Source organism: Pelophylax lessonae (genome assembly GCF_965119305.1).
Source record: "Pelophylax lessonae genome assembly, chromosome: 1".
Taxonomy (NCBI): domain Eukaryota; kingdom Metazoa; phylum Chordata; class Amphibia; order Anura; family Ranidae; genus Pelophylax; species Pelophylax lessonae.
Window position 1 is genome coordinate 859,802,106 of NC_138768.1, and position 26,993 is coordinate 859,829,098.

The window sequence follows — 26,993 nt, forward strand, 5'->3', positions numbered from 1 at the left end:
TCAATGTGTGTATAAAGGGGGGATACAATGTATCAGTGTGTGTGTATATAGGGGGGATACAATGTATCGGTGTGTGTATAAAGGGGGGATACAATGTATCAGTGTGTGTATATAGGGGGGATACAGTGTATCAGTGTGTGTATATAGGGGGGATACAATGTATCAGTGTGTGTGTGTATGTATATGTATATATATATATATATATATATATATAGGGGGGATACAATGTATCAGTGTGTGTGTGTGTGTGTATATAGGGGGATACAATGTATCGGTGTGTGTATATAGGGGGGATACAATGTATCAGTGTGTGTATATAGGGGGATACAATGTATCGGTGTGTGTATATAGGGGGGATACAATGTATCAGTGTGTGTGTGTATATAGGGGGATACAATGTATCGGTGTGTGTGTGTATATAGGGGGGATACAATGTATCGGTGTGTGTGTATATAGGGGGGATACAATGTATCAGTGTGTGTATAAAGGGGGGATACAATGTATCAGTGTGTTTATATAGGGGGGATACAATGTATACAGGGGGGGAAACAATGTATCAATGTGTGTATAAAGGGGGGATACAATGTATCAGTGTGTGTGTATATAGGGGGGATACAATGTATCAGTGTGTGTATATAGGGGGGATACAATGTATCAGTGTGTGTATATAGGGGGGATACAATGTATCGGTGTGTGTGTATAGGGGGATACAATGTATCGGTGTGTGTGTATAGGGGGATACAATGTATCAGTGTGTGTATATAGGGGGGATACAATGTATCAGTGTGTGTGTGTATATATAGGGGGATACAATGTATCGGTGTGTGTGTGTGTGTGTGTGTGTGTGTGTGTGTGTGTATATAGGGGGGATACAATGTATCGGTGTGTGTGTATATAGGGGGGATACAATGTATCAGTGTGTGTATAAAGGGGGGATACAATGTATCAGTGTGTTTATATAGGGGGGATACAATGTATACAGGGGGGGATACAATGTATCAATGTGTGTATAAAGGGGGGATACAATGTATCAGTGTGTGTGTATATAGGGGGATACAATGTATCGGTGTGTGTATAAAGGGGGGATACAATGTATCAGTGTGTGTGTGTGTGTGTGTGTATATATATATATATATATATATGTGTATATATATAGGGGGGATACAATGTATCAGTGTGTGTGTATATAGGGGGGATACAATGTATCAGTGTGTGTGTGTATATAGGGGGATACAATGTATTGGTGTGTGTATATAGGGGGGATACAATGTATCAGTGTGTGTATATAGGGGGATACAATGTATCGGTGTGTGTGTGTATAGGGGGATACAATGTATCGGTGTGTGTGTGTATAGGGGGATACAATGTATCAGTGTGTGTATATAGGGGGGATACAATGTATCAGTGTGTGTGTGTATATAGGGGGATACAATGTATCGGTGTGTGTATATAGGGGGATACAATGTATCGGTGTGTGTGTATATAGGGGGGATACAATGTATCGGTGTGTGTGTATATAGGGGGGATACAATGTATCAGTGTGTGTATATAGGGGGGATACAGTGTATCAGTGTGTGTATATAGGGGGGATACAATGTATCAGTGTGTGTGTATATAGGGGGATACAATGTATCAGTGTGTGTGTATATATAGGGGGGGATACAGTGTATCAGTGTGTGTATATAGGGGGATACAATGTATCTGTGTGTGTGTGTGTATAGGGGGATACAATGTATCAGTGTGTGTTTATATAGGAGGGATACAATGTATCGGTGTGTGTGTATATATAGGGGGATACAATGTATCAATGTGTGTATATATAGGGGGAGATGCAATGCATCAATATCTAGGAGTGGTATACAATGTATCGGTGTGTATAGTGGTAGAAACACTGTAAGGAACATCACTGTATATAGAGATCAATGTCTACTTCTCTGTATATATTAGTTCTGTGCACATTGTTTTTTATTCCATGACACCTTCTATTAGTCCCCTCTATGTGGGTCTTCCATGAGTGCATTCTGTGATAACCTTCCGTGGGGGCGTTTTGTGAGGGTCTTCCACGAGTCCCTTCCGAGAGGGTCTTCCATGAATGCGTTCCGCGAGTCCCTTCTGCGAGGGTCTTCAGCGAGTCCCTTCCGCGAGGGTCTTCAGCGAGTCCCTTCCGCGAGGGTCTTCAGCGAGTCCCTTCCGCGAGGGTCTTCAGCGAGTTTCTTCCGCGAGGGTCTTCAGCGAGTTTCTTCCGCGAGGGTCTTCAGCGAGTTTCTTCTGCGAGGGTCTTCAGCGAGTCCCTTCCGCGAGGGTCTTCCATGAATGCGTTCCGCGAATCCCTTCAGCGAGTCCCTTCCGCGAGGGTCTTCAGCGAGTCCCTTCCGAGAGGGTCTTCAGCGAGTCCCTTCCGCGAGGGTCTTCAGCGAGTCCCTTCCGCGAGGGTCTTCAGCGAGTCCCTTCCGCGAGGGTCTTCAGCGAGTCCCTTCCGCGAGGGTCTTCAGCGAGTCTCTTCCGCGAGGGTCTTCAGCGAGTCCCTTCCGCGAGGGTCTTCCATGAATGCGTTCCGCGAGTCCCTTCCGCGAGGGTCTTCAGCGAGTCCCTTCCGCGAGGGTCTTCAGCGAGTCCCTTCCGCGAGGGTCTTCAGCGAGTCCCTTCCGCGAGGGTCTTCAGCGAGTCCCTTCCGCGAGGGTCTTCAGCGAGTCCCTTCCGCGAGGGTCTTCAGCGAGTCCCTTCCGCGAGGGTCTTCAGCGAGTCCCTTCCGCGAGGGTCTTCAGCGAGTCCCTTCCGCGAGGGTCTTCAGCGACTCCCTTCCGCGAGGGTCTTCAGCGACTCCCTTCCGCGAGGGTCTTCAGCGACTCCCTTCCGCGAGGGTCTTCAGCGACTCCCTTCCGCGAGGGTCTTCAGCGACTCCCTTCCGCGAGGGTCTTCAGCGACTCCCTTCCGCGAGGGTCTTCAGCGACTCCCTTCCGCGAGGGTCTTCAGCGACTCCCTTCCGCGAGGGTCTTCAGCGACTCCCTTCCGCGAGGGTCTTCAGCGACTCCCTTCCGCGAGGGTCTTCAGCGACTCCCTTCCGCGAGGGTCTTCAGCGACTCCCTTCCGCGAGGGTCTTCAGCGACTCCCTTCCGCGAGGGTCTTCAGCGACTCCCTTCCGCGAGGGTCTTCAGCGACTCCCTTCCGCGAGGGTCTTCAGCGACTCCCTTCCGCGAGGGTCTTCCATGAATGCGTTCCGCGAATCCCTTCAGCGAGTCCCTTCCGCGAGGGTCTTCAGCGAGTCCCTTCCGCGAGGGTCTTCAGCGAGTCCCTTCCGCGAGGGTCTTCAGCGAGTCTCTTCCGCGAGGGTCTTCAGCGAGTCTCTTCCGCGAGGGTCTTCAGCGAGTCTCTTCCGCGAGGGTCTTCAGCGAGTCTCTTCCACGAGGGTCTTCAGCGAGTCCCTTCCGTGAGGGTCTTCCATGAATGCGTTCCGCGAATCCCTTCCGCGAGTCCCTTCCGCGAGGGTCTTCAGCGAGTCCCTTCCGCGAGGGTCTTCAGCGAGTCCCTTCCGCGAGGGTCTTCAGCGAGTCCCTTCCGCGAGGGTCTTCAGCGAGTCCCTTCCGCGAGGGTCTTCAGCGACTCCCTTCCGCGAGGGTCTTCAGCGAGTCCCTTCCGCGAGGGTCTTCAGCGAGTCCCTTCCGCGAGGGTCTTCAGCGAGTCCCTTCCGCGAGGGTCTTCAGCGAGTCCCTTCCGCGAGGGTCTTCAGCGAGTCCCTTCCGCGAGGGTCTTCAGCGAGTCCCTTCCGCGAGGGTCTTCAGCGAGTCCCTTCCGCGAGGGTCTTCCATGAATGCGTTCCGCGAATCCCTTCCGCGAGTCCCTTCCGCGAGGGTCTTCAGCGAGTCCCTTCAGCGAGGGTCTTCAGCGAGGGTCTTCAGCGAGGGTCTTCAGTGAGGGTCTTCAGCGAGTCCCTTCTGCGAGGGTCTTCAGCGAGTGCCTTCTGCGAGGGTCTTCAGCGAGTCCCTTCCGCGAGAGTCTTCAGCGAGTCCCTTCCGCGAGGGTCTTCAGCGAGTCCCTTCCGCGAGGGTCTTTCATGAGTGTGTTCTGGAAATTTCATAGATCAGCGGTTCCAAATTAAACTGTTACTAAACTCACAACAGTAAAATCAGTCTGTATATGCATGCTTGTTATACTCACTTTGGAACCTAAGGGGTTAATCCTCTGCATTGTGTAAAAAGGCTGTTTGATCCTGTCTTCTCTGATCCTCCCTGTCTTTTATTGACTCCAATCCATATCCTGATAAAACAGAGCATTCTGAGTCAGGCTGCACATGCTTAGTTTGCTGTGTATTGCTAGAGATGTTTTTTTTTTTCCCTGGGAGGGTACATGTGATCAGCACAGGGCCAATCAACACTGTCTAGGCAGAGGGTCAGGGCAAAATGAAAACTCCTCCTACAAGCTTTAACCGGACACTAAAAGTCACAAGACTGCTATATACTGCTGATGAGAAAAGGTATTTAGCAGTTAATCTTTACTAAAATAATTGCATTTCCATGTTCTGTGTACTGTGGGAGGCCAGATATAGTGACTGCAGGCTCCTGGGGAGACCAGATATAGTGAATGCAGAGTCCTGGGGACACCAGATATAGTGACTGCAGGCTCCTGGGGAGACCAGATATAGTGAATGCAGAGTCCCAGGGAGAGCAGACATAGTGATTGCAGAGTCCTGGGGAGACCAGATATACTGAATGCAGGCTCCTGGGGAGATCAGATATAGTGAATGCAGGTTCCTGGGGAGAGCAGATACAGTGAATGCAGGCTCCTGGGGAGACCAGAGACAGTGAATGCAGGCTCCTGGGGAGACCAGATACAGTGAATGCAGGCTCCTGGGGAGACCAGATACAGTGAATGCAGGCTCCTGGGGAGACCAGATACAGTGAATGCAGGTTCCTGGGGAGAGCAGATGTAGTGAATGCAGGCTCCTGGGGAGACCAGATATAGTGAATGCAGGTTCCTGGGGAGATCAGATATAGTGAATGCAGGTTCCTGGGGAGAGCAGATACAGTGAATGCAGGCTCCTGGGGAGACCAGATACAGTGAATGCAGGCTCCTGGGGAGACCAGATACAGTGAATGCAGGCTCCTGGGGAGACCAGATACAGTGAATGCAGGCTCCTGGGGAGACCAGATACAGTGAATGCAGGTTCCTGGGGAGAGCAGATGTAGTGAATGCAGGCTCCTGGGGTGACCAGATATAGTGAATGCAGGCTCCTGGGGAGAGCAGATGTAGTGAATGCAGGCTCCTGGGGTGACCAGATATAGTGAATGCAGGCTCCTGGGGAGAACAGATATAGTGAATGCAGGCTCCCGGGGAGAGCAGATATAGTGAATGCAGGCTCCCGGGGAGAGCAGATATAGTGAATGCAGGCTCCCGGGGAGAGCAGATATAGTGAATGCAGGCTCCCGGGGAGAGCAGATATAGTGAATGCAGGCTCCCGGGGAGAGCAGATATAGTGAATGCAGGCTCCCGGGGAGAGCAGATATAGTGAATGCAGGCTCCCGGGGAGAGCAGATATAGTGAATGCAGGCTCCCGGGGAGAGCAGATATAGTGAATGCAGGCTCCCGGGGAGACCAGATATAGTGATTGCAGGCTCCTGGGGAGAGCAGATATAGTGATTGCAGGCTCCTGGGGAGACCGGATATAGTGAATGCAGAGTCCTGGGTTTAGTAACGCTTTAATAATGATACATGCAGTAGGGAACAGACACAAAGATACTCAGAATCTTTCCAAATTACTGTTCTGTTTATTAAGCGAAATTGAAGTTTTTTTATACACAGGATTATGTAGGTATGACATTAATATTACAATTGTACTTTTATGGTAACGAGGGGCGTAACATAGGCGGGCTAAATTCTAATCAGGACTCGAAAGAATGCAAACATATACTCAGAACACTATTAGTGCCGTGTGCAAAACATAGGCAAAGCATACAAAATAGAATACAGTTTTATACAGAATTGACCATTTCTTTTACAAGAGCCTTCTATGATTGTCTTCTATGATTGTCTTGGTGTTTCCTGTAGATATGATCTGATGTGTATGGCAGTGATAGGACAGTAGGTATGAGATCAGAGTACATTGCACCCCTCTGACAGTTTGAGGTGTCCCCCATGCTGTGACATCACAGGATGAGAGTAGAAGTCCCTGTATTGGCCATGGTAGGGTGCAGGTCTGAGGAGTCCTACATGCAGGTGAACAGATCATTGTACTCGGTGCATTATTTGTCCTCTGATGAAAGCTGCAGCCATCGCCCGGTGTTGGTGATTAGCACAGAGAAGTGTTTGCTTGGTGTCTAATCTCCGGTTGTTTTCATCCTCTGCCTGTTAATTAACCCACAGGGACATCTGAACTGTGCTGTCCACAGGGGCCTTATCTGGGCCGGCCTCCTGTTCATGCCGTATCCCAGCGACCAGCCTCATTGTTCCCAATTCCAGGAAGCACAGGGATTTCTGGCTGAGATATCTGAACCCGTCTTCTTAAAGGGAACCTGTCCTAAGGGAAGGAGTGGTTGATAATATTTTTTTCAGCCTTATAACTCAATTAATCTGACTGTTATGCTGATCCAGTGGCTTCATTAAAGCAGAACTACACTTTGCCCTCCCCCACCCCTGATCTATTTGAAAACCTGAAAAAAAAAAAAATATACATACTTTTTTCCTGGAGTCTTTATGAAGGTCCAGTAATGTCATGGGTCCTTCCTCTTCTCCCTCAGTGGCGGTGACAGTCCTTCCTCTTCTCCCTCGGTGGCGGTGACAGTCCTTCCTGTTCTCCCTCGTGGCATTGACAGTCCTCCCCTTCTTTTTCAGAGGCAGTGACAGTCCTTCCTCTTTTTCTCCCTTGGTGGCGGTGACAATCCTTCCTCTTCTCCCTTTGGGGCGGTGACAGTCCTTCATCTTCTCCCTTGGTGGTGGCGGTGACAGTCCTTCCTCTTCTCCCTTGGTGGTGGTGGTGACAGTCCTTCCTCTTCTCCCTTGGTGTTGGTGACAGTTTTTCCTCTTCTCCCTTGGTGGTGGTGACAGTCCTTCCTCTTCTCCCTTGGTGGTGGTGACAGTCCTTCCTCTTCTCCCTTGGTGGTGGTGACAGTCCTTCCTCTTCTCCCTTGGTGGTGGCGGTGACAGTCCTTCCTCTTCTCCCTTGGTGGTGGCGGTGACAGTCCTTCCTCTTCTCCCTTGGTGGTGGCGGTGACAGTCCTCATTTTCTCCCTTGGTGGTGGCGGTGACAGTCCTTCCTCTTCTCCCTTGGTGGTGGTGACAGTCCTTCCTCTTCTCCCTTGGTGGTGGTGGTTACAGTCCTTCCTCTTCTCCCTTGGTGGTGGTGGTGGTAACAGTCCTTCCTCTTCTCCCTTGGTGGTGGTGGTGGTAACAGTCCTTCCACTTCTCCCTTGGTGATGGTGGTGGTAACAGTCCTTCCTCTTCTCCCTTGGTGGTGGTGGTGGTGGCAGTCCTTCCTCTTCTCCCTTGGTGGCGGTGACAGTCCTTCCTCTTCTCCCTCAGTGGCGGTGACAGTCCTTCCTTCAGTGGCGGCGACAGTCCTTCCTCTTCTCCCTCGGTGGCAGTCCTCCCCTTCTTTTTCAGAGGCAGTGACAGTCCTTCCTCTTTTTCTCCCTTGGTGGCGGTGACAGTCCTTCCTCTTCTCCCTTTGGGGCGGTGACAGTCCTTCCTCTTCTCCCTTGGTGGTGGCGGTGACAGTCCTTCCTCTTCTCCCTTGGTGGTGGCGGTGACAGTCCTTCCTCTTCCTTGGTGGTGGCGGTGACAGTCCTTCCTCTTCTCCCTTGGTGGTGGTGGTGACAGTCCTTCCTCTTCTCCCTTGGTGTTGGTGACAGTTCTTCCTCTTCTCCCTTGGTGGTGGTGACAGTCCTTCCTCTTCTCCCTTGGTGGTGGTGACAGTCCTTCCTCTTCTCCCTTGGTGGTGGCGGTGACAGTCCTTCCTCTTCTCCCTTGGTGGTGGCGGTGACAGTCCTTCCTCTCTACCCTTGGTGGTGGCGGTGACAGTCCTTCCTCTTCTCCCTTGGTGGTGGCGGTGACAGTCCTTCCTCTTCTCCCTCGGTGGTGGGGGTGACAGTCCTTCCTCTTTTTCCTCTGTGGTGGTGGTGACAGTCTTTCCTCTTCTTCCTTGGTGGCGGTGACAGTCCTTCCTTGGTGGCGGTGACAGTCCTTCCTTTTTGTTCCTTGGTGGCAGTGACAGTCCTTCCCCTATTTCCTTGGTGGCGGTGACAGTCCTTCCCCTTTTTTCCTTGGTGATGGTGGGGACACTCCTTCCCCTTTTTTCCTTGGTGGTGGTGGGGACACTCCTTCCCCTCTTTTCCTTGGTGGCGATGACCGTACTTCCTCTTCTTCCTCGGTGGTGATCCTTCCTCTTAAGTGATCTGCAGGAGTTCAGGAGTACTGTGAGCCAGGCTGTGATGATGCTCCCCCAGGTGGTGTGTCTTTGACAGCCTGGGCTCACAGGAATCAGCGACATTTAGCCCAGAAGACAAGATCCACTGGACATTGGAGCATCATGGAGTCTGTGGGAGACAGTACACGGAATAGGATCCAAGGAAGTGGAAGACACGCACAGAGGTCCCACAATCAACTTTGTTGTTCAAAGCAAAGTCCACACAGACTCCCTTGCTGATACATTTCACCTCAAAGAGTATTGGCTTAGAAGGCATTTGACTTCGACCTTCTGTGTCCAGCGCCCCCCTCCCAATACTCACCAGAATCTCCTTCTCGATCCAGCGATGTCCACAAGCGTCTCCTGGGTCTCTCATTCCTCATTGGCTGAGACAGCAGTGGGAGCCATTGGTTCCTGCTACTGTCAATCACAGCCAGTGAGCCAATGAGACGAGAGAGGGGGAGCCGTGGCTTTATGTGCCTTATAGACTCATAGAGTGGGGCTTGGGAGCAAGCATGCACCAGTGCCTCCAGAGCAAGCAGCTTGCTATTGGGGGCACTGGCTAAAGAGGAGGAGCCAGGAGGGCCATCGGGGGAATTGGAAAAAAGGGAGAATCAGGGCTGCTCTGTGCAAAACCAGTGCACAGAACTTGTAAGGATGACGTGCATTTCTTTTTTTTAAGGTTGAACATTTAATGTCACTTTAATCATTCCAAAGAGCTTGGGCTGTGAACAAACAAGTTGTTTTCGGTAAAGACGAACCATGAGTAGACCAGCATCCGATGTGGAGCAGTTGGTTGCTTGGAGTAGGGTACTGTCATCTGGGAATAGAATGAGTATTGAAGTGAAATGCGTCAAGAGGGCATGGCATTTGGCCAAGACTCATAGGCTGAAGCCGTCTTGATGTCTATACTACATTGGCTGGTTAGTAGAGGGGTGCTTTCTTGTTTTCAGGACTCAAGTCATAAAAGGCCTTTGAAATATCACATAATGATATTTTGTATGCTCTCTTTTGACCATCTGGTGGAGCCGTTGGCTCCTTCTTGCATGTTATCCATTTTCTGTTATGTTGTAAGCCTGTTGTATTGTTTAGTTATATCTAAAAGTAAATGTTTTATTTTTTTTTTTTGTCCTAATACAGTTTCGGGAAGAGTTATTACTCCTTGTTAGGATTTTAATGATTTCTGCATTCTTCGTTATGGATTTTTACACTCTGTATTTAATTACTGTCACCAGAACTGAAGGTGAGGGACAATCCAAAAAAATTTGAGTTGCCACCGTAACTAAAATAGAGTAGAATCTTCCAACGTGGATACCTGTTCTGGTGACAGCTGTCCAAGAGAGGACTTACCTCAAGTTGGGGGGATTTCTTCACAATTCCTGCTGAGTTTAAAAGGACAGGCAAGGAAAACCTCTTGAATGGCACACCTATAACAATTTTTAACGGGTTTGATCATATAAAGGAAGAGCCGCGCTAAATTGATATGTTGATGATAAATCAAACTCATAAAAAGCAATACCAATAAACTGCGATGAAAATCATCCAATACCGTGTGAACATTAGACAATCAATGATGAATGTTCCATAAGGCAAACACAAATCTGTGTTAAATAAACTAAATAAATATATAATGTCCAAAAAGAACAGCAAAGTCCAATGTAGGGTGCCGAGTGCAGGAAAAATAATCCACCACCAATTACTGTGACTTCATCCACGGTTAGTGCCGCATGCTACAAGCACACTAAACGCTTACCAGAACCAAGGTGTATATAGTCATCCAACAAATGATGGGAACATCAATGGAACCCTGCATGTGCGTGGTACCTCTCTCTGGGTGGTCTAAACATTCAGCAAGGAGCCGCGATAAACACCAATCGCCACACTGAATGGTTCAAAGCCCAATACAGATGCTGTTGGCCCTGAATACCATATAGCATGAGGATCAAAAAGGCTGTTCGGATGGTATAGGATTCCTGAAACGATCTGCAACCACGGATGTCTCCCAGGTGTATATCCAGAAGGGTAGGTAGAAAGGATCACTCACAGAAATCCAGACCCATGTGGAAATAAACCAAAGGAAACAAACATAGTGTAAAACCCAAATAAAAGGTTATTAAAAAAGGGGAATAACACTCACAAAATTTCCAATGGTAAAGGCAGAAACAAATGCAAGTCTGGCTAAACAGGCACGATCCTGATGCATTTCGTCCCACAGGACATTCTCAATGGATTTGACCAGCAGGTTTTATCATACCCTACTAAGGGTTTGGCTGTAGGCCAACCCAACCTTAGAAAATCTGAAAGTTCTCCCTTGCAGTGTCTAGAGGAGTGTTAAAGCATTTTTACTTACCTGATCCTCTGCCCCCCTGGCAGATGGCATTCTCCTATGCTCTAGTTGTGGACTGTCCCTCAGCATCATCACGTCTAATGCAGGTCTTGATGGCGTCAGGCTCAGGGATGAGCTTGGGTAGGTTCGGATTCATTATCCCACATGTGTCAAACACAAGCCCCGTGGGCCGAATCTGGCCCTCCAGGCCATTTCATGTGGCCCTCACACCTCTCCTGCATCTGCAGGAGAGCTCTAGCCCCACTCTTGTCCTCCCCCAGACCTTGTACTTTCTGCTTTCCAGAAATGCCTCCAGCTTCTTCCCAGCAGCAGCTCAAGGTAAGGGGGTTCACTGTGGTGTAAGGGATAGTGGGGGACTCAACTTCTGATGGTGGGGAGGCTCTTCACGTCTTATGCAAGGTTAGGGGATGCTCTAGACATCTAGTCTTACAGATACAACTGGCCCTTTTGAGGGCAGTCATATTGTAGATACGGCCCACGATTAAATTCAGGTTGACACCCCTGCATTATCCAAACCAATCTGAAATATCCTGCCAGGTCACTGTCATGGCATCAGCCACACTCTGCAGGGCAGTGAATGCCTTGGCCGCTAATGATATGCAGGACGCTGTGACAGCTTCCTGGTGGGATAACTCAGGTGGGCTTGGATTAGGATCCAAACACGCCTGAGCTCATCCCTGGTCAGGACTTTGGACTGTTGGAAGCATGGGGGAGAAGACAGTCAACGCTTGCAACGTGAGTGCAGCCTCTTTTGCAGGGAAGAATTTTCAAGTTTCTTGGAGTTGGGCCTAAATAGATTTCTCTAGGACTCCCATCTGAGATGACGAAATACGTTCAAAATATGGATATCCTAGCCATATGACCAGCGATGTACCGATACGTCACTGGGCATCATCCCGGTATTAGAGATTGTGTTGTTGGAAAAGACATGGACTTTAACGGCACTAGGTAAGTAAAATATAACAATTTTATTGGTTTACAATTAAAAAGACATTAACAACATAAATACTTTGCCTCAACAGAGGCGTTGATGCATATGACCACCATCAATAGGTATTGGTGTATGAGTACAAAACAAACAGTAATCACTGCAATAGTATTACATACGTATTAGCATACGTCACATCAAAGGGATCTCACAGACGATAGTAGAAAAGTGTATTGTCGTCCATCTAGATCAGGGGTCCTCAAACTATGGCCCGTGGGCCACATGCGGCCCACCAGGGTGCTGAACCCGGCCCGCCGCCCGGGATTGGCATAGGGCTGACTGCCTGTCACTCACTGAAGCTCTAATAGGCTTCAGAAAAGGGTGGACCTGGGGCGCAGAGCACTGCACCCTAGCCCACCCATTTGTGTGACAGTAGCGAATGAAAATTCGCTATTGTCACACGGATCCTCCTCCTGGCCAATCAGGAAGCGGGTCCGAGACCCGCTTCCTGATTGGTCGAAAGGCAAACCCATACCATTGGCCGAGGAGGAGACGTGGGGGCTGAGGAGAAGCCGCCGCTGCAAGCAAGTGCACTGGTCTCTCTGCATTGAAAGGGGGCATGGCACGCTATGGTCTCTCTGCATTGAAAGGGGGCACGGCACGCTGTGGTCACTCTGCATTGAAAGGGGGCACGCTGTGGTCATATATATATATAAATAAAGCAATAAATATTGTTTTTTTGTGCACTACAAATAAAATATGCGCATTGGAATCCGTTCATATTTTTTTCAAACTATAGTCCGGCCCCCAATAGTGTCTGAGGGACCGTGAACTGGCCCCATGTTTGAAAAGTTTGAGGACCCCTGATCTAGATCAGTGGTATCAGATGTGCAGATGTTTCATAGAGCCAGAATGCTCAACATGTTTCGCTTGAAACAGCTTCTTCTGGAGCTACTGGTTCAAATGCTCTGAATATATCCAAGTTGTGTCAGCATGGTAAAGGGCAAAGCTATAATTTGATAACGGGGAAGGTGGAGTCTGTAGCCAGGAACGCCATAAAGATAGTAGTTATTAAAGAGCACAATTCGTGTTCATACACATTGTCCGCCAAACAGTATATTTGTTCAATAAAGGAACGTAAAGGGTAAATCAGCCCAGCAAAGGGGATCGGCAAGTGTATGTAGCCTACAATGCTGCCAGCAGGACGTTTCGTCAGTATGTCTCCACCTTCCCGGGATGGGGAACCGCCACCATAAAGTTTCTTGGAGTTTGGCCTAAATAGATTTCTCTAGGACTCCCATCTGAGATAACGAAATATGTTCAAAATATGGATATCCTAGCCATATGATGACCGGCAATGTAACCAATACGTCACTAGACTAGGTGACTACGTCACTGGGCATCATCCCGGTATTGTTTATTAGAGCCGACGATTTGCTCTCTTGTAAAAGCAACCCTAGGGACTAACGAAGTGATCAAATTATTAATAAACCCGCGCTATGTAAAAACTATTGGTAAAATTATTAAAAAGTGCAGCTGCTGTTCACCAAGTAAAAACTCATAAATATATGACAATAAAACAGCGCTTCCACCTAAACAGTAATAAATGATATATTAAAGTGTTCATGTGCAAAAAAAATTTACATATTCACAATAAAGTGCTAAAAGTAGTATGCTATAGAAGTGCAATAGTGCTATAAATATGCCGCAAAAAATTACATAAAGTGCTCCAAAAATGTCCATAAGTGTACATAGTAACATAGTTAATCAGGTTGAAAAAAAGACACAAGTCCATCGGGTTCAACCAAAAAAAAAAACAGTATTGAAAACCCAACCATACAATCCCATATATCTAGTGAGCTGGCCAGAACCACCTCTGGTGGGAGTCTATTCCACATTTTCACAGCTCTTACGGTGAAGAAACCTTTCCGTATTTGGAGACGAAATCTGTTTTCCTCTAGACGTAAAGAGTGCCCCCTTGTCCTCTGTGTTGACCTCAAAGTGAACAACTCAACAGTGTACAAAAGTGCTTGAAAAGAATGCTTCAGCCCTATCAGGCGGTGCGGGGTGTATCACTCCCTTCCTGTGTCCCCACTCACTGGAAATAATGGACCCTCAGCTTTTCCGTCTGAGGGTCAAAGAAGCTTTGAGTGTAGAAAGATGGATCCTTGTTCCACCTGTAAGGTCTTTTCACTCTAACGCTTGGTGGCACCTTGAGCGCGTCTTTGGGGCTCAAGCCAAAAGAATGGCCCGACATAGTGAAGTCCATACAAAACAAGTTTAATGTGCGCTGAAAAGGTTACCTACAAGAAAATGTCTTGTAAAACAAGGAAGTACAGATTCCAGTAACGCCGTCCAGCTTGGGCAGGAAGTGACGTATTTCCGGTCGCATCGAACCATTGACGTCACTTCCTGCCCTCCGTGGAACGCACGCTGGTTCTAAGTAATTTTCTAGCAAAAGATACTGATTGTTACATGAAAAAAAAACATTTTATTAGTGGCTAGAAGTACATTTATATGCCGTTTTACCGTATTGAATACTGCAGAAACCTCCGGCACATGGGACTCCATTTCCAATGGCAACTTTCAGCTCCAAAAGTTGTCTTAGCCATCCCACCCTAATGGCCATTGGTGTTCCTCAATGCAAAGCTGTGAGGGACCCAATATCCCTTTTGGGTGGACTGACCTTCTAGTACTAGGTGACCCCAGCATCTGGTGACTTTTCTAATATCATTCCTTTGTTATTTCGCAAGTCGACATCCGGTTTTCGACGCTTTTCCCCATCTGTCATTCTCCAGAGATGGATGCGTCCCCGTCTACCTCGAAAACCGAATTAAAAAAACAAGTTATTAATGATTTGCTCTTTGACATTCTCGGCAATGGAGCGTTGCCTGCCTCTTGTGTTCTTCCCAATGACTCATTAGCAATATTTGATTAAAACTCTGAAAGACTCTTGGCAGCTGATGCTCTGTTTTGCTAACATAGAATGAGACGGTTATGTCATAGAGAAAAGGAAAACAGCCCCCCGATTTCGCTCCTTACGCTAACGAGCGTCTAAAAATAGCCGCACAAAAGGCTAGATGATCCGATTCTGACACGGAGCGCGCTGATTGTAGGACACTTGACTGGAGAACACAAATAATAAAATAAAAGTATGGAGATGGGTTTTTAATTAAAATATGTTTGATGACACAAGCGGAGGCGCTGACGTCACCCGGGCTTTTGTCTTTGATTTTTGACATTCCCTTTTATATAATCTTAAGACGATTAGGCGCTGTGAATTGCGGCGGTCTCTTGTGTTATAATCAATACTTTGGATCCGGTGAGACATACTTACCATCGACTTCCTGTTGTTTTTTTTTTTTTTTTTACAGATTAATGTAATCCACTTGTTCAAAAACGACATGTTTAAGGGTCTTTGTTCTGCTATGAAGGGTGTAATGCCCGCAGAGATGCCAGGTGTTGGGTGGCGTAATTCCGTTTTAACTACTTTGAGCCTGGGCCAACTCTGACATTTCTCTCCTACATGTAAAAAAAAAAAATCATAATTTTTTTGCTAGCAAATTACCCTGAACCCCCCCAAAATTATTTATATATATATATAATGTGTGTGTGTGTGTGTATACAGTGGGTACGGAAAGTATTCAGACCCCCTTAAATTTTTCACTCTTTGTTATATTGCAGCCATTTGCTAAAATCATTTAAGTTCATTCTTTTTCCTCATGAATGTACACATAGCACCCCATACTGACAGAAAAACACAGAATTGTTGACATTGTTGCAGATTTATTAAAAAAGAAAAACTGAAATATCACATGGTCCTAAGTATTCAGACCCTTTGCTCAGTATTTAGTAGAAGCCCCCTTTTGATCTAATACAGCCAGGAGTCTTTTTGGGAGAGATGCAACAAGTCTTTCACACCTGGATTTGGGGATCCTCTGCCATTCCTCCTTGCAGATCCTCTCCAGTTCTGTCAGGTTGGATGGTAAACGTTGGTGGACAGCCATTTTTAGGTCTCTCCAGAGATGCTCAATTGGGTTTAAGTCAGGGCTCTGGCTGGGCCATTCAAGAACAGTCACGGAGTTGTTGTGAAGCCACTCCTTCGTTATTTTAGCTGTGTGCTTAGGGTCATTGTCTTGTTGGAAGGTAAACCTTCGGCCCAGTCTGAGGTCCAGAGCACTCTGGAGAAGGTTTTTGTCCAGGATATCCCTGTACTTGGCCGCATTCATCTTTCCCTCGATTGCAACCAGTCGTCCTGTCCCTGCAGCTGAAAAACACCCCCACAGCATGATGCTGCCACCACCATGCTTTACTGTTGGGACTGTATTGGACAGGTGATGAGCAGTGCCTGGTTTTCTCCACACATACCGCTTAGAATTAAGGCCAAAAAGTTCTATTTTGGTCTCATCAGACCAGAGAATCTTATTTCTCACCATCTTGGAGTCCTTCAGGTGTTTTTTTAGCAAACTCCATGCGGGCTTTCATGTGTCTTACACTGAGGAGAGGCTTCCGTCGGGCCACTCTGCCATAAAGCCCCGACTGGTGGAGGGCTGCAGTGATGGTTGACTTTCTACAACTTTCTCCCATCTCCTGACTGCATCTCTGGAGCTCAGCCACAGTGATCTTTGGGTTCTTCTTTACCTCTCTCACCAAGGCTCTTCTCCCCCGATAGCTCAGTTTGGCCGGACGGCAAGCTCTAGGAAGGGTTCTGGTCGTCCCAAACGTCTTCCATTTGAGGATTATGGAGGCCACTGTGCTCTTTGGAACCTTAAGTGCAGCAGAAATCTTTTTGTAACCTTGGCCAGATCTGTGCCTTGCCACAATTCTGTCTCTGAGCTCTTCAGGCAGTTCCTTTGACCTCATGATTCTCATTTGCTCTGACATGCATTGTGATCTGGAAGGTCTTATATAGACAGGTGTGTGGCTTTCCTAATCAAGTCCAATCAGTATAATCAAACACAGCTGGACTCAAATGAAGGTGTAGAACCATCTCAAGGATGATCAGAAGAAATGGAAAGCACCTGAGTTAAATATATGAGTGTCACAGCAAAGGGTCTGAATACTTAGGACCATGTGAGATTTCAGTTTTTCTTTTTTAATAAATCTGCAACAATGTCAACAATTCTGTGTTTTTCTGTCAGTATGGGGTGCTATGTGTACATTCATGAGGAAGAAGAATGAACTTAAATGATTTTAGCAAATGGCTGCAATATAACAAAGAGTGAAAAATTTAAGGGGGTCTGAATACTTTCCGTACCCACTGTGTATATGTGTATATATATATATATATATATATATATATATATATATATATATATATATATATTAGTGCCTTGCGAAAGTATGCGAAAGTATCCCCTTGAACTTTGCGCCCTTTTGCCACATTTCAGGCTTCAACCATAAAGATGTAAAACTGTAATTTTTTTGTGAAGAATCAACAACAAGTGGGACACAATCATGAAGTGGAACGAAATTTTTTGGATATTTCAAACTTTTTTAACAAATAAAAAACTGAAAAATTGGGCGTGCAAAATTGTTCAGCCCCCTTAAGTTAATACTTTGTAGCGCCACCTTTTGCTGCGATTACAGCTGTAAGTCGCTTGGGGTATGTCTCTATCAGTTTTGCACATCGAGAGACTGAAATTTTTGCCCATTCCTCCTTGCAAAACAGCTCGAGCTCAGTGAGGTTGGATGGAGAGCGTTTGTGAACAGCAGTTTTCAGTTCTTTTCACGGATTCTCGATTGGATTCAGGTCTGGACTTTGACTTGGCCATTCTAACACCTGGATATGTTTATTTGTGAACCATTCCATTGTAGATTTTGCTTTATGTTTTGGATCGTTGTCTTGTTGGAAGACAAATCTCCGTCCCAGTCTCAGGTCTTTTGCAGACTCCATCAGATTTTCTTCCAGAATGGTCCTGTATTTGGCTCCATCCATCTTCCCATCAATTTTAACCATCTTCCCTGTCCCTGCTGAAGAAAAGCAGGCCCAAACCATGATGCTGCCACCACCATGTTTGACAGTGGGGATGGTGTGTTCAGGGTGATGAGCTGTGTCTTTTACACCAAACATAACGTTTTGCATTGTTGCCAAAATGTTCGATTTTGGTTTTATATGACCAGAGCACCTTCTTCCACATGTTTGGTGTCTCCCAGGTGGCTTGTGGCAAACTTTAAACAACACTTTTTATGGATATCTTTAAGAAATGGCTTTCTTCTTGCCACTCTTCCATAAAGGCCAGATTTGTGCAGTATATGACTGATTGTTGTGCTATGGACAGAGTCTCCCACCTCAGCTGTAGATCTCTGCAGTTCATCCAGAGTGATCATGGGCCTCTTGGCTGCATCTCTGATCAGTCTTCTCCTTGTATGAGCTGAAAGTTTAGAGGGACGGCCAGGTCTTCGTAGATTTGCAGTGGTCTGATACTCCTTCCATTTCCATATTATCGCTTGCACAGTGCTCCTTGGGATGTTTAAAGCTTGGGAAATCTTTTTGTATCCAAATCCGGCTTTAAACTTCCCTACAACAGTATCTCGGACCTGCCTGGTGTGTTCCTTGTTCTTCATGATGCTCTCTGCGCTTTAAACGGACCTCTGAGACTATCACAGTGCAGGTGCATTTATACGGAGACTTGATTACACACAGGTGGATTCTATTTATCATGATTAGTCATTTAGATCAACATTGGATCATTCAGAGATCCTCACTGAACTTCTGGAGAGAGTTTGCTGCACTGAAAGTAAAGGGGCTGAATAATTTTGCACACCCAATTTTTCAGTTTTTTATTTGTTAACAAAGTTTGAAATATCCAATAAATTTCGTTCCACTTCATGATTGTGTCCCACTTGTTGATTCTTCACAAAAAATTACAGATTTATATCTTTGTTTGAAGCCAGAAATGTGGCAAAAGGTCGCAAAGTTCGAAGGGGGCCGAATACTTTCGCAAGGCACTGTATATAAAAGCAGAGGCCGTAGAGAATAAAATAGTGGGTGTTGGATATTTTTATGTCAGACAGTATCTGCGCAACAATTTTTCAAATGCAATTTTTGGGGAGAAAATACACTTTTTAATGTATTTTAATGCAAAAAAAAAAAAACAGTATGTGACCCAATTTTTTTTGCAAAATATAAAACCTGATGTTATGGCAAGTAAATCGATACCTAGCATGTCTCGCCTTAAAATTGCGCATACTCGTGGAAGGAGACAAAAGCGACACGTTACATTTTTTACAGGTTACGTTTTAGAGTTACAGAGGAAGTCTAGCACTAGAATTTTTACTATCATTATAACGTTTGCGATGACACCTCACATGTGGTTTGAACACCGTTTACATATACGTGCGAGACCTATGTATGCACTAGCATGAGGAGACGGGGGTTCTTTTAAAAAAAAAAAAAAAAACAAAAAAAGTATATATATATATTTTATTAACCACTTGCCGACTGCCTAACGCCGATCTACGTCGGCAGTCAGCCCCTCACAGGCAAAGTGACGTAGGGCTACGTCACTAGCTTGTGAGGGTCTAGGGAGCGAGCGCGCGCCCCCGGAGGCGCGCTCCCGCGTGGTCACGGACCCCCCCGCGCGTGTGACCGGCGGACCCGATGTCCGCCGGTCACTCGGCGATCGGCGGGGGAGAGGGAGAATGTCAGGCAGCTTGTGTAAACAAGCTGCCTGTCATTCTCCTTGCTGTTAGGATACTGATCACTCGGATCTAGTATGTAGATCCGTTGATCAGTGTCCATACAGCTCAAGCCCCAGCCAATCACAGTAGAAAGCACGCCCCTAGGGATACACACAGCCCCTCCCTCCCAAATAAAGTTAACCCCTTCACTACCAGTGTATTTTTACAGTAACAGTGCATATATATATAGCACTGATTACTGTAGAAATGTCACTGGTAACCCCAAAAGTGTCAAAAATGTCAGTCAAGGGTCCGATCTGTCCGCCCCAATGTCGCAGTACCGCAAAAAAAATCGCAGATCGCCGCCATTACACGTTAAAAAAAAAAACCAACAAAAATGACAGAAATCTTTCCCTTTGTTAGTAAACGCGATAACTTTTGCGCAAACCAATCAAAATACGCTTTTTGCGATTTTTTTTACCAAACATAGGTAGCATAAAACAAATTGGCCGAAAAAGTAAAAAAATTTTGATTTTTAAATTTTTTTTTGGGGAATTTCATATAAAAAAATGTGAAAAATATTGCTATTTTTGCAAAATTGAAGCTCTTTTTTTGTTTATAGCGTGTGATCAAAAAATCGCACAGGTGATCAAATACCACCAAAAGAAAGCTCTGTTTGTGGGAAAAAAAGGACGCCAAATTCGTTTAGGTACAGCGTCGCACGACCGCGCAATTGTCCGTTAAAGTCACGCAGTGCCGAATCGCAAAATACCCCCTGGTCGGAATGGGGGTAAAATCTTCCGGGGCTTAAGTGGTTAACCTTTTTTTATTTTTTACACTGTCCCTTTTTTTAATCACTTTTTTTGCTATAACAAGAAATGTAAGCATCTGTATGGAGACATCTGGGGTCTATCAGACCCTAGATCTCTCCTCCACCCTTGAAAGCATTGGATCAAGAAAAAAAAAAAAAAGCATTGATCTGATGCTTTCCAAAACAAAATTGTTTACATCTAAACTGGAAGTGACATCCTGACATCAGTCCCGGCCTCCTAGATCATAGAGGTGAGAAGAGACAATCTGGTCCCGCCATAGTTCTATGGCCAGCTGCGTGCATCGCCGGATCGTTTCCCAGGCTTGCTGGTGTTAAGCCCAAGAAGCATTGGTGAGCAGTGGGGGGTGGGGGGATGGGACGTGGGGTGGTGTTGACCCCTTCTTCTACTGCTGCTTCAAAAAGTGATCCAGAGGCTAATCAGCTGCTCGGATCACTTTTAGTGAAAAGAGAATCACTACGTGAAAATAAAGTACACCCTGCTGTTTGGGCTAAATGTAAAAAAAAAAACACAAAAACCCGGCCTGGCCATGTAGTCCCGGGCGTTGGGCGATATGATTTGCGCATCCCTGCTTTATTAAATGTTGCTTGTAAACTTTTCATAGTGTTTTCTTCCATCGATAGATAAAGTGTTTTTTAAAGCCCTGTGTTCTATTTCAAGCACCGCTGTATGCATCGGCATACCTCTTTTAGGCTGCATTCACATCCCTGCATTTTGAATCACGGGCAGATTTGCAGCAGTTCTGCCCATGATTTCAAAGCGAGGTATGAATGACAAATCGCAGAAAGCACATTTAAGATGTCATTCATTTGAATGGCACCTAAAATCACAATGCGGTTTTGTCGAGCTAACCCGCATCGCGTGAAGCATGTTGCCCATAAGTAGCTCCTGAACTTTTTTTTTGTGGGCAACAAGCTTTACGCGATGCGGGTTGCCGTGATTGCAGCACAATTTATCGCGCGACAATAGTGCCAAAACAGCACCACGATTTTAGGTGCTATTTAAATGAATGGCATCTCCAATGTGCTTTCTGCGATTTTGTCATTCACACCTCGGCGCTTGTGGCAAATCTGCCCGCGATTCAAAACGCCAAGATGTGAATGCGGTGTTGGAGTCGCCTCAGTCTTTTCAGCCAGTATGGTCACCTGCTGAATAAGCACCCTCCACACACAGCTCAGCCCTCCAATAAGACACAACAGTTTAATGTAGTTTTACTTCTTAAAATGCAGGACATGGATGATCAATGATCATTTCAAGTGTAAAGAGACAGTAATCGTCTCAGGCTTATGTAGCTTACTGAGGAAACATTAAGACGACGGGAGGGGTCTATATAAGTATTAAACTAACTGTCCTTAACATACAGGGAATCTGGATTATACCATTAACAGGTATAAAAAAAAAAACAAGTTGCAGTTACAGGAAATTGCCACTAGATGTCAGCATCAAGACATTATTACATACATAATGAAATCCAATGCAACAGGAATTGATACATTTTAAGCACTTGGCGCCCACTCTATAGCCATAAGACGTCTACAGCGCGGGCTTAAAATGCTGGGAGGGCGTACATGGATGACGTCCATGTCTTGTGCTGCCCACGCACCCCCTGAAGAGGTGCACTCTTTGATCGCTGAGTCCTTGGGACTCAGCTGATCACCGATCAGGGGAAAAAGGGCCAAATTACAGCGGGCCCTTTACCACGTGATCAGCTGTCAGCCAATGACAGTTGATCACGGAAGTAAACAGAAGCCGGTTATAAGCTTTTTTTCCCCTCATGGTGTCAGTGTGAAGAAAAGAAGAAAGCCATTATCCGGCTTCTGTTAGAGGGACATCAGTCCGTTAGTGCCATCCAGTGCTGCTAATTAGTGCCTACCAGTGCCATCTATCAGTGCCCATCAGTACTGCTAATCAGCGCCCATCACTGCCACATCATCAGTTTCACTTATTGGTGCTGCCTATCAGTGCCACCTATTAGTGCCCATTAGGGCCACCCATCACTGCCTCATCATCAGTGTCACTTATTGGTGCTGCCTATCAGTGCCACCTCTTTGTGCCACCCATCACTGCCCCATCATCAGTGTCACTCATCAGTGCTGCCTGTCAGTGCCACCTATCAGTGCCCATCAGTACTGCTAATCAGCGCCCATTACTGCCTCATCAGTGTCACTTATCAGTGCCACCTATCAGTGCCCATCAGTACTGCTAATCAGCGCCCATTACTGCCTCATCAGTGTCACTTATCAGTGCTGCCTATCAGTGCCACCTATTAGTGCCACCTATTAGTGCCCATCAGGGCCACCCATCACTGCCTCATCATCAGTGTCACTTATCAGTGCTGCCTGTCAGTGCCACCTATCAGTGCCCATCAGTGCCACTTTGTAGTGCCCATCACGGCCACCCATCAGTGCACCCTCAACAGTGCCTCCTGATCTGTGCCCATCAGTGCTCATCAGTACCACTTCATCAATGCCCATCAGTGAAGGAGAAAAATTACCTGTTTGCAAAATTTTATAACAAAATATAAAAACGTTTTGTTTTTTTCACAATGTTCAGTCATTTTTTGCAAAAAAAAAAAAAAACCAGTGATGATTAAATACCACCAGAAGAAAGCTCTATTTGTTTAAAAAAAAAAAAAAAATTATAAAAATCTCATATGGGTACAGTGTTGCATGACTGCGCAATTGTCATTCAAAGTGTGACAGTGCTGAAAGCTGAAAATTGGCCTGGACAGGAATAGGGTGAAAGTGCCCGATAGGCAAGATGGGTAACCTCTTCCCGACCGCTCGCCGCCTTTTTACTGCGGCAGTGCAGCCCTCCTGTGCAAACTGATTAAGACCTACGTCGGTTGCGAGCCTGCAGCTAGGAGGCGCGGCGCGCTCCCGTCCCCACTCGGCAGCGGGAAAGCCGATGCAGGGGGCAGGCCGCCTGACACAACCGCGATTGCTCCCCGCTGAGAGAGAAGGACACAGCTGACCGTTCTTCTCTGGAATGATCACAGAGCGCCTGTGATCCTTCTATATAGGATCACAGGTCTCTATGGTCATTTCACAAGCCACGCCCCCCCCCCCACAGTTAGAATCACTCCCCTAGGCTCACATTTAACCCCTTGATCACCCACATAATTAACCCCTTCTCTGCCAGTGTCATTATTCCAGTAACAATGCATATTTATAGCACTGATTACTGTAGTAATGTCACTGGTCCCCCCAAAAGTGTCAAAAATGTCAGTCAGGGGTCCGATCTGTCCGCCACAATGTCACAGACCCGCTAAAAATCGCAGATCGCCGCCATTACTAGTAAAAAAAAAAAAAACAATAAAAATGACAAATCTTTTCCGTAGTTTGTAGACGCGATAACTTTTGCGCAAACCAAAATATGAGCATATTGCGATATTTTTTGTAAAAAAGAAAAAAAAAAATGTAGCAGAAAACAAATTGGCCTAAAATGTTAAAAAAATGTTGATTTTTTTTTTTTTTCAGATGGCAGGAAGGGGGCCCACTGCAGAACTTGTGAAAGGGTCCCGTCACGGGAGTAAAGGGCCCCAGGATTAGTGGGAAGAGCCCCAGGCTTGAAGGGAAGGGCCCCGGCCGGGGGTCCGGGGGGGGGGGTCCCTTCATGTTTTTTTGCACCGGGGCCCTGAAGGTTCTAGTTACGCCTCTGGGCCCTAGTATGTGTATGTATGAATGTGAGTTAGGGACTTAGGGACTGATGTGAATGTACAATGTATATGTAAAGTGCTGCGTAAATTGGCGGCGCTATAGAAGAACCTGAAATAAATAAAATAAAATATATATGCGAATCCCCGAATAATGAAAAATTTGCCCGAATATTTATTCAGAACGAAATGAACCGCACATGTCTAACAATCACTTGAAGCTTGTCTGCAGACTGGGACTGTGTATGGAACTCTAGCACAATGGTTGTTTCTGGCTCTGAGTATGTCGGCAGATCCGGCTGTAGTAGTTAATTGAAAGTTGTGGGAGGGAGAAGTCGGACAACGCATTGTGTGGAATGCACTACAGCAGGCAAAAATCATTGGCTAAGTATTAGACAGTTCTACTTGCAGAATTTGGTTATATTTCCGTTTATTTCTCCCCCCCCCCCCCCCCTCACGGTGCTTACATGGGTGCAACATTTTGCTGGGTTAGTAATGTTCACTTTTTTTTTTAATTTCATATATATATTATATTTCATATTTCTTCATTAAATCCTCTTTACAATGAAAGTCTATGAGTCTCCCATAGTGCATAGCAAGGTCGCCCTCTAGTGGCCAATCTGCAAACCATTATATTTAAAATTTAAATTGGAGGAGAAGAGATTTAACCTCAGGCTATGCAGGGTTTTTTTGTTTTTTTTTTACAGTAAGGGCAATAAGATTGTGCAATTCTCTACCACAAATGGTGGTAACTGCGGGGAGTATGGCTACTTTTTAAAGACTCTTGGACGTACATCTCAAGGATCAATACATTCAGGGCTATGTGAGATGATTACAGCCAAACACACCTACACAGGTTGAACTGGATGGACTATTCTCTTTATTCAACCTCACCTACTATGTAACTATGTAAAAAATTTAAATTTGGTTCCACTTTCAAATGTGGATCTTTGATTGGTTTTATTTTATTATTAGTTTTACAGAGCAGAAAACACGTTACATAGTTACATAGTAGGTGAGGTTGAATAAAAGACAATAGTCCATCCAGTTCAACCTGTGAACGTTGTTCTATTTGTTTCCTTCAAAAACAAGGCAATGGTCGTGGGACTTTAAGGTAGATCACTAAAAAGAGGCAGCTTGAGTACAAATAATGATTTATTACAAATCCCATAATAAACAATTATGCATTAGAATGATTTGCATTGATGATGCAACCGTATACAGTAAAGATTAACATAGGGAAATCCATACATAATAAAACACCACATGTATAATATTATTAAAAAAATTCCGCTGTGAAGTGCACAATTGATCTGTGAATGAACGGATATATCTTGGCATCTCTGGAGCTCTACGCGTTTCATGGGTCCTAGTAAGGTCCACTCATCAGGAGTTTGATGCAAAATGGTGTCTAAAAAAAATCTCATATAAGTTGGAGATGTAGAAAGGAGATATATGGTGTGGGGCGTTGGATGTCAAATGAGGAGCCTTACTACTTACACGTGGGCTCAAAGAGTGGGCCCAGCATCTAAGAGGAGAAATGGAGGCACCGAGACAAATTTCTATAATGAAACAGAGGCGCTGGGACATTTGTCTGTCAGCAGCCATTTACCATGTGATCACCTGTGTTCAATCACAGCTGATCACATGTAAATAGACTTGCTGGTTATCGGCATTCCTTTATTTACACGCTGTGTCTGAGGAAAGGAGAGCCGATAACTGATAAAGTCTGACAGGGCACAGTGAGTGCATTGTTTTCACTAATAATCAGCGCAGCCCCATCAGTGCCGCCCCACCAGGGCCCATCAGTGCCGCCCCCACCAGGGCCCATCAGTGCCGCCCCCACCAGGGCCCATCGGTGCCGCCCCCCAGAGGTGGGGGACTTGAGTCACATGACTTGACTTAAGTAAGACTTAAGTCACCAGTTTGAGGACTTGAGACTTGCTTGACTAAAATTAATAAAAGACTTGACTTTGACTTGAGACATATGACTCAAAATGACTTTACTTTTTAAGTTATTAAATATTTTCATTTTCTCAATATGTCTTAAAGCAAAATTAATGTGCCTGTTACAGTGGGTACGGAAAGTATTCAGACCCCCTTAAATTTTTCACTCTTTGTTATATTGCAGCCATTTGCTAAAATCATTTAAGTTCATTCTTCTTCCTCATGAATGTACACATAGCACCCCATACTGACAGAAAAACACAGAATTGTTGACATTGTTGCAGATTTATTAAAAAAGAAAAACTGAAATATCACATGGTCCTAAGTATTCAGACCCTTTGCTCAGTATTTAGTAGAAGCCCCCTTTTGATCTAATACAGCCAGGAGTCTTTTTGGGAAAGATGCAACAAGTCTTTCACACCTGGATTTGGGGATCCTCTGCCATTCCTCCTTGCAGATCCTCTCCAGTTCTGTCAGGTTGGATGGTAAACGTTGGTGGACAGCCATTTTTAGGTCTCTCCAGAGATGCTCAATTGGGTTTAAGTCAGGGCTCTGGCTGGGCCATTCAAGAACAGTCACAGAGTTGTTGTGAAGCCACTCCTTCGTTATTTTAGCTGTGTGCTTAGGGTCATTGTCTTGTTGGAAGGTAAACCTTCGGCCCAGTCTGAGGTCCAGAGCACTCTGGAGAAGGTTTTTGTCCAGGATATCCCTGTACTTGGCCGCATTCATCTTTCCCTCGATTGCAACCAGTCGTCCTGTCCCTGCAGCTGAAAAACACCCCCACAGCATGATGCTGCCACCACCATGCTTCACTGTTGGGACTGTATTGGACAGGTGATGAGCAGTGCCTGGTTTTCTCCACACATACCGCTTAGAATTAAGGCCAAAAAGTTCTATTTTGGTCTCATCAGACCAGAGAATCTTATTTCTCACCATCTTGGAGTCCTTCAGGTGTTTTTTTAGCAAACTCCACGCAGGCTTTCATGTGTCTTACACTGAGGAGAGGCTTCCGTCGGGCCACTCTGCCATAAAGCCCCGACTGGTGGAGGGCTGCAGCGATGGTTGACTTTCTACAACTTTCTCCCATCTCCTGACTGCATCTCTGGAGCTCAGCCACAGTGATCTTTGGGTTCTTCTTTACCTCTCTCACCAAGGCTCTTCTCCCCCGATAGCTCAGTTTGGCCGGACGGCCAGCTCTAGGAAGGGTTCTGGTCGTCCCAAACGTCTTCCATTTGAGGATTATGGAGGCCACTGTGCTCTTAGGAACC

General features: G+C 46.0%; 1 protein-coding gene across 1 annotated transcript in view; it reads left to right on the plus strand.

Annotated features, from left to right (window-relative positions):
• Window positions 1-26,993, plus strand: part of ALMS1 (ALMS1 centrosome and basal body associated protein) — a 111,327-nt gene that overhangs the window by 462 nt on the left and 83,872 nt on the right. The window lies entirely within an intron of this gene.